Consider the following 12747-nt stretch of genomic DNA (forward strand, 5'->3'; position numbering starts at 1 on the left):
CGTGAAGGTAAAGACATGATTTATTTTTAACTCAAACTACAAGAAAAGGTGCAAACAAAAGGCGCGTACAAAGGTGGAGAACAAACTTGACTAATGAAACAAAAACTAGCACTTGGGCAAAAAACTATGAACAATAAACAAAAACTTACTTTGAACGCAGGGAACTACGGCATAGATTTCAAAGGTAGCATGGAGGTACAGAAGTAGCATGGGTGTCAGAAGCAAAACAGAGTTAATGTCGCCAGGCTGACTTTCTGGCAACAATGGGCTTAAATAATACAGACATGATTTGTGACAGGTGCGCGAGTGAAAAACGTGAGACAGGTGAAACTAATGAGTAGTCATGGTGACAAGGCAAGAGAGTGAAAGCAGGAACTAAAAAGTGTCCAAAAACCAAGCAGAACATAACTAAACAAAAACATGATCAACAGACGTTACACAGTTTAGAAAACAATGGCTTTGTGCTCAATAATTTTCAGTGGATAGCAAATCTATACTGCTATACAAGCTGCACACTGACTACTTTGAAGTGTGTATACTGTATGTTGTCTGCTGATAAAATATGTTGTAGTACAAATGTGAGCGAGTTGGGACAAAATGTTTTGAGAATATAGAAATAGATTGGATCAAAAACAACACATTTTGGTTCAATTTCAAGTGAACTGACCTCGTTCCACAAGCCAGTCACGTTTTCTATATTTGTATCCAGGTCGGAACCCTCAATGCCCTGTACTGGCGCCCAAATGTACATCAACAAGCAGTTCCTCATTTTCATGCATGTTTTCAACGTGTGTGTGTGTGTGTTCTAGCTGACTCGTCACAATATGAGAGAGGTCACGGCCAAGTCATAGCTGGAACATCTGCTTCCCAAACAGCAACCAGACCACACAACAGTGCTGTGTCACGTGATTGGAGACTGGACTTGACCCGTCTGAATGCAATTATTGTCCAATGTTTTTATTTTAACTATACTCTCAATATAGAAGTATTGAGAAACACTAGCATACCCTTAATGATATTCATCAAAGTGTTTTATCATCATTAGACAAATGGTCAATGAATTATGACCAATTCGTTGCCTGTGGCCCTAAAATGACATTTTTCTGGCTGTTTTTTAACAAACCTTGCTTAGATTTTACACATATGTTTGTCAGTCCTTGCAGTGTTAGTACCACATTTTGTAAGAATTTAGCAAAACATTGAGACTTCTTGTAACAGCGCCACTTCCAGTTTACAAACTACAGACCTGTTTCTTTACTTCCACAATTTTCTTAAATTACTGAAAAACTTTTTAACAACAGATTGGACTAATTCATTAATAAAATAACGGAAGAGATCACCAATGCAATAAATGTGGATCCAACAAAATAGTAAGAGTCTAGTCCATAGTGGGGCCAGCAGGACACCATCCCGAGCGGAGCCGGGTCAGCAGCGCAGAGATGTTCCCAACCGATGCACAGGCGAGCGGTCCACCCAGGGTCCCGACTCTGGACAGCCAGCACTTCATCCATGGCCACCGGACCTGTGCCCCCCCCCTCCACAAGGGAGAGGGGAGCAGAGGAGAAAAGAAAAGAAACGGCAGATCAACTGGTCTAAAATGGGGGTCTATTTAAAGGCTAGAGTATACAAATGAGTTTTAAGATGGGACTTAAATGCTTCTACTGAGGTAGCATCTCTAATTGTTACCGGGAGGGCATGCCATAGTACTGGAGCCCGAATAGAAAACGCTCTATAGCCCGCAGACTTTTTTTGGGCTCTGGGAATCACTAATAAGCCGGAGTTCTTTGAACGCAGATTTCTTACCGGGACATATGGTACAATACAATAGGCAAGATAAGCTGGAGCTAGACCGTGTAGTATTTTATACGTAGTTAGTAAAACCTTAAAGTCACATCTTAAGTGCACAGGAAGCCAGTGCAGATGAGCCAGTATAGGTATATATATAAGTATGTATGTATATAGGTATATAAAGGTATATACAGTATAGGCGTAATATGATCAAACTTTCCTGTCCTTGTCAAAAGTCTAGCAGCCGCATTTTGTACCAATTGTAATCTTTTAATGCTAGACATAGGGAGACCCGAAAATAATACGTTACAGTAATCGAGACGAGACGTAACGAACGCATGAATAATGATCTCAGCGTCGCTAGTGGATAAAATAGAACGAATTTTAGCGATATTACGGAGATGAAAGAAGGCCGTTTTAGTAACACTCTTAATGTGTGACTCAAAGGAGAGAGTTGGGTGAAAGATAATACCCAGATTCTTTACCTAGTCGCCTTGTGTAATTGTTTGGTTGTCACGGTGAACCGGAACCGGAAGTTGGTATGTCAGACTTAGCCTTGTCGTGGTTTAACTCTTATCTTACTGACAGGATGCAGTGCGTCTCCCATAATAATGTGACCTCGGACTATGTTAAGGTAACGTGCGGAGTTCCTCAGGGTTCGGTTCTTGGCCCTGCACTCTTAAGTATTTACATGCTGCCGCTAGGCGACATCATACGCAAATACGGTGTTAGCTTTCACTGTTATGCTGATGACACCCAACTCTACATGCCCCTAAAGCTGACCAACACGCCGGATTGTAGTCAGCTGGAGGCGTGTCTTAATGAAATTAAACAATGGATGTCCGCTAACTTCTTGCAACTCAACGCCAAGAAAATGGAAATGCTGATTATCGGTCCTGCTAAACACCGACATTTATTTAATAATACCACCTTAACATTTGACAACCAAATAATTACACAAGGCGACTCAGTAAATAATCTGGGTATTATCTTCGACCCAACTCTCTCCTTTGAATCACACATTAAGAGTGTTACTAAAACGGCCTTCTTTCATCTCCGTAATATCGCTAAAATTCGTTCTATTTTATCCACTAGCGACGCTGAGATCATTATTCATGCGTTCGTTACGTCTCGTCTCGACTACTGTAACATATTATTTTCGGGTCTCCGTATGTCTAGCATTAAAAGATTATAATTGGTACAAAATGCGGCTGCTAGACTTTTGACAAGAACAAGAAAGTTTGATCATATTACGCCTATACTGGCTCACTTGCACTGGCTTCTTGTGCACTTAAGATGAGACTTTAAGGTTTTACTACTTACGTATAAAATACTACACGGTCTAGCTCCGTCCTATCTTGTCGATTGTATTGTACCATATGTCCCGGCAAGAAATCTGCGTTCAAAGAACTCCGGCTTATAAGTGATTCCCAGAGCCCAAAAAAAGTCTGCGGGCTATAGAGCGTTTTCTATTCGGGCTCCAGTACTATTGAATGCCCTCCCGGTAACAATTAGAGATGCTACCTCAGTAGAAGCATTTAAGTCCCCACCTATGCGGTCCTCTCCAAGGTTTCTCATAGTCATTCACATCGACGTCCCACTGGGGTGAGTTTTTCCTTGCCCTTATGTGGGCTCTGTACCGAGGATGTCGTTGTGGCTTGTGCAGCCCTTTGAGACACTTGTGATTTAGGGCTATATAAATAAACATTGATTGAAATGTTAAAGTGGTATTATTAAATAAATGTCGGTGTTTAGCAGGACCGATAATCAGCATTTCCGTTTTCTTGGCGTTGAGTTGCAAGAAGTTAGCGGACATCCATTGTTTAATTTCATTAAGACACGTCTCCAGCTGACTACAATTCGGCGTGTTGGTCAGCTTTAGGGGCATGTAGAGTTGTAAAGTTACAAAGGACTTAAAGTTAGTATTATTTGCAGATGATACAACTGTGTTTTGTTCAGTAGAGAACACACAGAAGATAATACAAATAACAGAAAAAATAAACACATTAAAAAGATGGTTTGGCAAAAACAGACTCTTTTTGAATCTCAGTAAAACTAAAATAATGCTATTTGGTAACAGTAGAAGGGAAAGTCAAACACAAATACAAATAGACGGGGTATACAGGTATATTTAAAAGGTAAAAGAAAACACGGGGTGTACAAACCCTGTTTCCATATGAGTTGGGAAATTGTGTTAGATGTAAATATAAACGGAATACAATGATTTGCAAATCCTTTTCAACCCATATTCAATTGAATGCACTACAAAGACAAGATATTTGATGTTCAAACTCAAACTTTTTTTTTTTTTTTGCAAATAATAATTAACTTAGAATTTCATGGCTGCAACACGTGCCAAAGTAGTTGGGAAAGGGCATGTTCACCACTGTGTTACATCACCTTTTCTTTTAACAACACTCAATAAACGATTGGGAACTGAGGAAACTAATTGTTGAAGCTTTGAAAGTGGAATTCTTTCCCATTCTTGTTTTATGTAGAGCTTCAGTCGTTCAACAGTCCGGGGTCTCCGCTGTCGTATTTTACGCTTCATAATGTGCCACACATTATCGATGGGAGACAGGTCTGGACTGCAGGCAGGCCAGGAAAGTACCCGCACTCTTTTTTTACGAAGCCACGCTGTAGTAACACGTGCTGAATGTGGCTTGGCATTGTCTTGCTAAAATAAGCAGGGGCGTCCATGAAAAAGACGGCGCTTAGATGGCAGCATATGTTGTTCCAAAACCTGTATGTAGCTTTCAGCATTAATGGTGCCTTCACAGATGTGTAAGTTACCCATGCCTTGGGCACTAATGCACTCCCATACCATCACAGATGCTGGCTTTTCAACTTTGCGTCGATAACAGTCTGGATGGTTCGCTTCCCCTTTGGTCCGGAGGACACGACATCCACAGTTTCCAAAAACAATTTGAAATGTGGACCCGTCAGACAACAGAACACTTTTCCACTTTGCATGAGTCCATCTTAGATGATCTCGGGCCCAGAGAAGCCGGCGGCGTTTCTGGATGTTGTTGATAAATGGCTTTCGCTTTGCATAGCAGAGCTTTAACTTGCACTTACAGATGTAGCGACCAACTGTATTTAGTGACAGTGGTTTTCTGAAGTGTTCCTGAGCCCATGTGGTGATATCCTTCAGAGATTGATGTTGGTTTTTGATACAGTGCCGTCTGAGGGATCGAAGGTCACGTCATTCAATGTTGGTTTCCGGCCATGCCGCTTACGTGGAGTGATTTCTCCAGATTCTCTGAACCTTTTGATGATATTATGGACCGTAGATGTTGAAATCCCTACATTTCTTGCAATTGCACTTTGAGAAACGTTGTTCTTAAACTGTTTGACTATTTGCTCACGCAGTTGTGGACAAAGGGGTGTACCTCGCCCCATCCTTTCTTGTAAAAGACTGAGCATTTTTTGGGAAGCTGTTTTTATACCCAATTATGGCACCCACCTGTTCCCAATTAGCCTGCACACCTGTGGGATGTTCCAAATAAGTGTTTGATGAGCATTCCTCAACTTTATCAGTATTTATTGCCACCTTTCCCAACTTCTTTGTCACGTGTTGCTGGCATCAAATTCTAAAGTTAATGATTATTTGCAAAAAAAATATGTTTATCAGTTTGAACATCAAATATGTTGTCTTTGTAGCATATTCAACTGAATATGGGTTGAAAATTATTTGCAAATCATTGTATTCCGTTTATATTTACATCTAACACAATTTCCCAACTCATATGGAAACGGGGTTTGTAATAGTAGATGATAAAATGAACTGGAAACCTCATGTAAAAAATATACAACATAAAGTAGCAAGAAACACGTCAATAATGAATAAGGAAAAACATATTCCAGACCAAAAATCACTTCATATTCTCTACTGCTCGCTAGTGTTACCATATCTGAGTTATTGTGTAGAAATATGGGGAAACAACTACAAATGTGCGCTTCATTCACTAATGATGTTACAAAAAAGATCAATTAGAATAATACATAATGTTGGCTATTGAGGACATACAAACTCTTTATTTATTGAATCAAAAATATTGAAATTCTATGACTTTGTGCATTTGCAAACAGTTAAAATTATGTACAAACTATAACCTGCTACCCAAAAATATACAACAATTCTTCTCAACAAAAGAGGAGAAATCTAATTTAAAACATTTGTATGCTCGTACAACACTTAAAACTTTTAGCGTATCTCTATGTGGAATTCAATTATGAAATGGATTAACCAAATAAATCAAACAAAGCACCAATATGATTCAGTTTAAGAGACTGTTCAAACTACAAGTGTTCACAAAGTACACAGAACAATAATTATGATGAACATCTTGAACCTTTTTTTTTGTTCTTTTGAGATAACGATTATTTATGTATTTAATATTTATTTATTACTATGGTATATTATGTATGTATTATTTATTTATTCACTGTTATGTTACAGAGAACAAGGAAATGGGATAGAAATGCTATGGAATGAAAAGGTGTTGGATTAAATAAGCTCAGTTTCTTCCTACTCCTTTTCGGACGTGCTGTAATGAAACAACTGGAAATATGTGATGCATTACATTGTATCGTATGCATGTTCGAATTAAACTGAAACTGAACTGAACTGAACGATGTGGTGTACTTGTCATGACAAATACGAGCACAGACAAGACAGAAAGGGTCCACATTTTGACACATTTTCACTGTTTTTGTGTGCAGGCGTAGAAGTTACACAAACCAAAACATGCCCGGGTGTCGGAATCTGCAGTTGTGCTCGTTTTAACCTGGAAACCACATGAATCAGTACTTTAACGATCATTAAAGCTATCATTGAATCATACAGATTGAAGATTGGACCATATTTTGGTTCCTATAGTACAGGGGTGTCAAACTAATTTTTCCACAGGGGCCACAAGGAGAAAAATCTATTCCGACGTGGGCCGGACTGGTAAAATCATGACACGACAACTTAAAAATAAAGACAATTTTAAGATTGTTTTCTTTGTTTAAAAATAGACCAAGCAGATTCAGAAAATGTAGAAAACATAAAGCTTTTTTTACACTTAAATGTTGCGGTTAAAGGTATTCTAGCTTCATTCGTCATCATTAATACTTTCTGAATCAATGATGTGATAATGTTCATCAGTCAAATAGGTGGAATTGAATCTGGCAGAGTTTTAAAATGATCTCGATGGTGTTAAATTTGAATTCATCAGAAAATGAAATTAAAAATAATACATCCATACATCCATCCATTGTCTGCCGCTTGTCCCTTTCGGGGTCATTGGGGGTGCTGTAATGTCATTTATAATTGCAAAAATAGTCTAATAAAAAGGCTAATTAATGCTAGTCATATATTTAATTACACATATTTATGTTTTTGTTCATTATTAGTATCACCATAAACTATCACCACTATAACCTGCTACCCAAGAATGTACAACTCAATAACATCAATGTTGTTGTGTTTTTATTTCCCTGCTTTCTCTTTTATTGTGATGTTTCCTCAGCTCATTAGTCTCCAGCGAGGGGCGGACACTAGGCACACCTGCAAACCATTTCTTCAGAGTATTTAAGCTCGTCACCCACAGCTGGGCCTTGCTGGTTATTTTTCCTGCACCTTCCACGTGCATGTGCCTACTTCGCCTCGTCAGTCCCGGTATGTTGTTTTTCCTTAATCCTGTAAATCCTAACGTGTTGTGTTTGTTTCCTAGCCTCCTTGAGGCAACAAGGACTTTATCCTGTGTCTTAGTGTGCCCTGGCTTCTCCCCCTGCCGACCACTGAGAAACCTGTTTTCATTTAAGTATTCATGGTGTGCACTTCTGCCCCCATCGCTTTTTGTTACACTTTTTGGACTCATTAAATGTTTTCCCTTTTTGTTATTCAAACTTGCCTCTCGTCTCTGCATCCCGGGGTCACCCCCTTGACCAGTTCGTAACAAATGTCAAATTATAGCATGTTAATAATGTAATTTACTCATTTTCCTCCACTGAAGTAATAACATCATGTGGTTTATTCTGTACATATCATCATCTATAATACAACGTGTGAATTTGGACTCATTTCATTAATCATAGATAAAGTTAGAAGTAACATATTATTTTAGTATATTTATGTGTCCAACACGAAATGTACAGATTATCAAAAGCATATATTTAGGTAGAAACGTCACAGTTTACATTACCAACATCTTTGACAATCAAGTGCATAGTTCCGCCCACTCTTGCTGCAGCACATACAAAGAATCGCTATTGGGACATCTAGTGGACACATTTAGAACAGCAATTTATTTCATTTAAAAATTACAGCTAATTTTTATACTTAGCAAACTCATCTCGCGGGCAGATAAAACCTGTTGCGGGCCGGATCCAGCCCGCAGGCCGTAGGTTTGACACCCTTGTTCTAGTACAGTGTTTCTTGCCCATTGTTGGGCCACGAGCGCCCCTTCAATGGCCGCCAAAAATATATTTCTCAGCTGAATATACAAACCCCGTTTCCATATGAGTTGGGAAATTGTGTTAGATGTAAATATAAACGGAATACAATGATTTGCAAGTCATTTTCAACCCATATTCATTTGAATATGCTACAAAGACAACATATTTGATGTTCAAACTGATTAACTTTTTTTCTTTTGCAAATCATTAACTTTAGAATTTGATGCCAGCAACACGTGACAAAGAAGTTGGGAAAGGTGGCAATAAATACTGATAAAGTTGAGGAATGCTCATCAAACACTTATTTGGAACATCCCACAGGTGAACAGGCAAATTGGGAACAGGTGGGTGCCATGATTGGGTATAAAAGTAGATTCCATGAAATGCTCAGTCATTCACAAACAAGGATGAGGCGAGGGTCACCACTTTGTCAACAAATGCGTGAGCAAATTGTTGAACAGTTTAAGAAAAAACTTTCTCAACCAGCTATTGCAAGGAACTTAGGGATTTCACCATCTACGGTTCGTAATATCATCAGAGAATCTGGAGAAATCACTGCACGTAAGCAGCTAAGCCTGTGACCTTCGATCCTTCAGGCTGTACTGCATCAACAAGCAACATCAGTGTGTAAAGGATATCACCACATGGGCTCAGGAACACTTCAGAAACCCACTGTCAGTAACTACAGTTGGTCGCTACATCTGTAAGTGCAAGTTAAAACTATTTTATGCAAGGCGAAAATCGTTTATCAACAACACCCAGAAACGCCGTTGGCTTTGCTGGGCCTGAGCTCATCTAAGATGGACTGATACAAAGTGGAAAAGTGTTCTGTGGTCTGACGAGTCCACATTTCAAATTGTTTTTAGAAACTGTGGACGTCGTGTCCTCCGGACCAAAGAGGCGCATAGTTGAAAAGCCAGCATCTGTGATGGTATGGGGGTGTATTTGTGCCAAAGACATGGGCAACTTACACATCTGTGAAGGCGCCATTAATACTGAAAGGTACATACAAATTTTGGAGCAACATATGTTGCCATCCAAGCAACGTTACCATGGACGCCCCTGCTTATTTCAGCAAGACAATGCCAAGCCTCGTGTTACATCAACATTGCTTCATAGTAAAAGAGTGCGGGTACTAGACTAGCCTGCCTATAGTCCAGACCTGTCTCACATTGAAAATGTGTGGCGCATAATGAAGCCTAAAATACCACAACCAAGACCCCGGACTGTTGAACAACTTAAGCTGTACATCAAGCAAGAATGGGAAAGAATTCCACCTGAGAAGCTTAAAAAATGTGTCTCCTCAGTTCCCAAACGTTTACTGAGTGTTGTTAAAAGGAAAGGCCATGTAACACAGTGGTGAACATACCCTTTCCCAACTACTTTGGCACGTGTTGCAGTCATGAAATTCTAAGTTAATTATTATTTTCAAAAAAAAAAAAAAGTTTATGAGTTTGAACATCAAATATCTTGTCTTTGTAGTGCATTCAATTGAATATGGGTTGAAAAGGATTTGCAAATCATTGTATTCTGTTTATATTTACATCTAGCACAATTTCCCAACTCATATGGAAACGGGGTTTGTATTTAAGTTGTATTTACTATTTTATTTTTTAGTTGTCCCATTCTATCACTGTTGTTGTTCTACACTATGGCTTCTGTATTGTTGATTTTGTCTATTCCAGTGATTCTCAGACTGTGGCACACATACTCCATCTAGTGGTATGACAGAGAATCAATTAAATATTCAAACACAGTGTTACTGTTCAAACTATGTGTAATGTTACAGTAGCCAAAATGTTTAGTATACTTGTTAAACTAAACCTCTGCCTTGCTTTTAATGAATATTTAGACCTACTACGCTACTGTATTTTAATGTTAGTCGTTATAGTGGTTTTGAGAAACACTGGCCCATGGCTCTGCACTGGTCTATTTTATTTTGTCTATTAGTTCTTTCTTTTTTATTGCCCTTGAGAGTGTTATCCTTTTCTCAATAAAGTGTGTCTAAGTCTGGGGCTAAACTCACAGAAAAGTTTCTTAAGCGCAAAAATTATGACTAAAGTGACCTAAATTTTATTGACAGTTTTTATAATAAATTTATTATTTAGTATAAATTTAGTTAGAACTAATAACTAATAACTAATAACTGCGTAATTGTATGTACATTTATTTTTCATCAGATTGTATGAGTCTCTTTTGCAGTATATTTGATTGTTAGTATATATTCTTGTAATTGACCTGACATAAAACTTGATAATAATCTTTAATCTTTTTTTTTTTGTATGAGTGTTTTTGCGGCATAAGTAAATAAAAAAAAAAGTTCAGTGGCCTTTTGACTTGACTGGGGTGCAAATTAAGGTCTCCAGATGTCATCTTAGTTGTTCTGGTTTCATGCTGCAAAAATAAACCTGCGACCTATGCAGGCTTCCTTCAGTTCTGTACACCCATATACCGCTGTCTTGCCAGGGTGAACAAGCCCAGCTGGAGGCGAATAAAAACATGAACACCTCGCAGCGACCCACCCATGAGGTCCTGCCCCCCTATTCAGAAAGTACAGCATTAGTTAGATGTTTTCACATTTATCGAGGTTCACAGTACACTACAAAATGCTGCGACTCATAACAGAATGTCTGCAGTCGTTTAGTAAAGCATTCCAAGTAAAGTTGATGGAATATATCAAAGGCAATGTGCTTGGAATACCCTCAGAACGGTGCGATTTGAGGTTCCATACATGAAGGTATTTAACAATACTTTGCATACACAAACACACACACAGCTTATTTGTTCCCGAAGGAGTGAGCGGCCATGTTGTGCCTCACTGAGTTCATAGAGGAAAAACAAAAACCAGCAGGCACAGTTTCCAACATTCAGATGGCTGCAGTAGGAAGAGCAGAGTTTACCAAAAAAAGAAAAGAAAAAAAAGTGAACACTCCTGCACGGTGACGAGGAGAAAAGTGCTCCACCTGCATCTCAGTCCACACCTTTTCTAGAAAAACTGGTATTTTACTCCCGTGTCAAATCTTCACACTGACGTTCTTCGGTGAACTCTCGCTCTCACCTTTCGGCGCTTTCCAGAAGGCGATCACACGGGCGAGCGTCAGCAGGAATGTTTTGTGACGGTGTTTGACTGTGGTTACCTTTGTGGTGGGGACACCATGCACTTCCACAGCACGGCGTACACTCTTAGAAATAAGGGTTCCAAAGGAGTTCTTCTACAAGGGCTGAGGTTCTAACTGGAACCATTTGCTTCTGAAAAACCCTTTCCCGAAGAAAGGGTTTTTCAAGGGTTCTTGGTAACGCTACTGGTTCCAGTAAGAACCATTTTGATCCAGAGAACCCTTTAAAAACCCTTTTCTGAGTAATTGGTTTTAAAAGGGTTCTCACTAACACTAAGGGTTCCAGTAAGAACTATTTTGATCCAGAGAACCGTTTTTGGAAGAAAGAGTTCTTCAGGGATTGTTGAAAGCATGGATAAGATCCTGTGTCACCAGGGACATACTTCCTGATAACATTTGCCAATAATGGTGCAAAATACATTTCCTTGTGACTACTGATACAAATACTTTTCATATACAATTTGTTTGTTTATTTTAAAGCAAACTCTTCTTCCCCAGATCCTGTTGATCAAACTGTAACATAATTGCCCATCTTGGGATTTGAACACCTGCCACCCAGTCTAAAGTCACTGGCAATAGTGACTGAGCTAACCAGCTGGCTGCCTTCAGTCATCAGGTCCACCATACTAGCCTATTACCTTACACCTTATGATCAGACATACAAATAATGGCAGTCCTATAACTGAAATGTTCTGTTACCAATTTATTTCCACAACCATTAATTATAAGAAAGCAAGATCTTCATCAGCAAATCTTGTTGACTCAGGCAAAGATTAGCTGTGACTGGGAGGACCATTTTTGAAATCTGCCTTGACAACTGCTGTCTGGCTAGTGATTCCTTTTGAGAAATAGCTCAGTGATTTAGGAGTTGGTTCTTGGTGCCAAAGAACCTGGGTTCAAGCCCTGACAAAGGTGGTGATGACAGCTTATGAAAATGCCAGGTGGTCTTTGTGAAGCAAACATATACATTTTAGAGTCATGATAGATTAAACATCAGTTATTAACTTATGGAGCAAATCGAATCAATTAAAAAATCAAATTACCAATATCTCCATTCTGTCTAGATGCAATAGGTGTATTTTCAGACTTTTGTCTTGATAACTGATATATTTGCAGTGGTTTCAAATATGCATGCACAACAGTGAATGGCTTAATCAATTTGTGAAGCCACTGTTGAATTGTCACTTGCCAATTAGCTCAGCGTGATAGACCACAGTCTTTGGTTCTATTGTTGTGGATTTTAACCTCAACTGGTGCAAAAGGCTCCAGCGCCCCCCGCGACCCCAAAGGGAATAAGCGGTAGAAAATGGATGGATGGATGGTGCAAAAGGAACATTATAATGTCAACTGTCTTGCCTTCCTGTTCTCCTGTTTGTTGCTCAGAATTGCCTTAATTTGC

The sequence above is a fragment of the Nerophis lumbriciformis genome, linkage group LG33, assembly GCF_033978685.3.
Source record: "Nerophis lumbriciformis linkage group LG33, RoL_Nlum_v2.1, whole genome shotgun sequence".
Taxonomy (NCBI): domain Eukaryota; kingdom Metazoa; phylum Chordata; class Actinopteri; order Syngnathiformes; family Syngnathidae; genus Nerophis; species Nerophis lumbriciformis.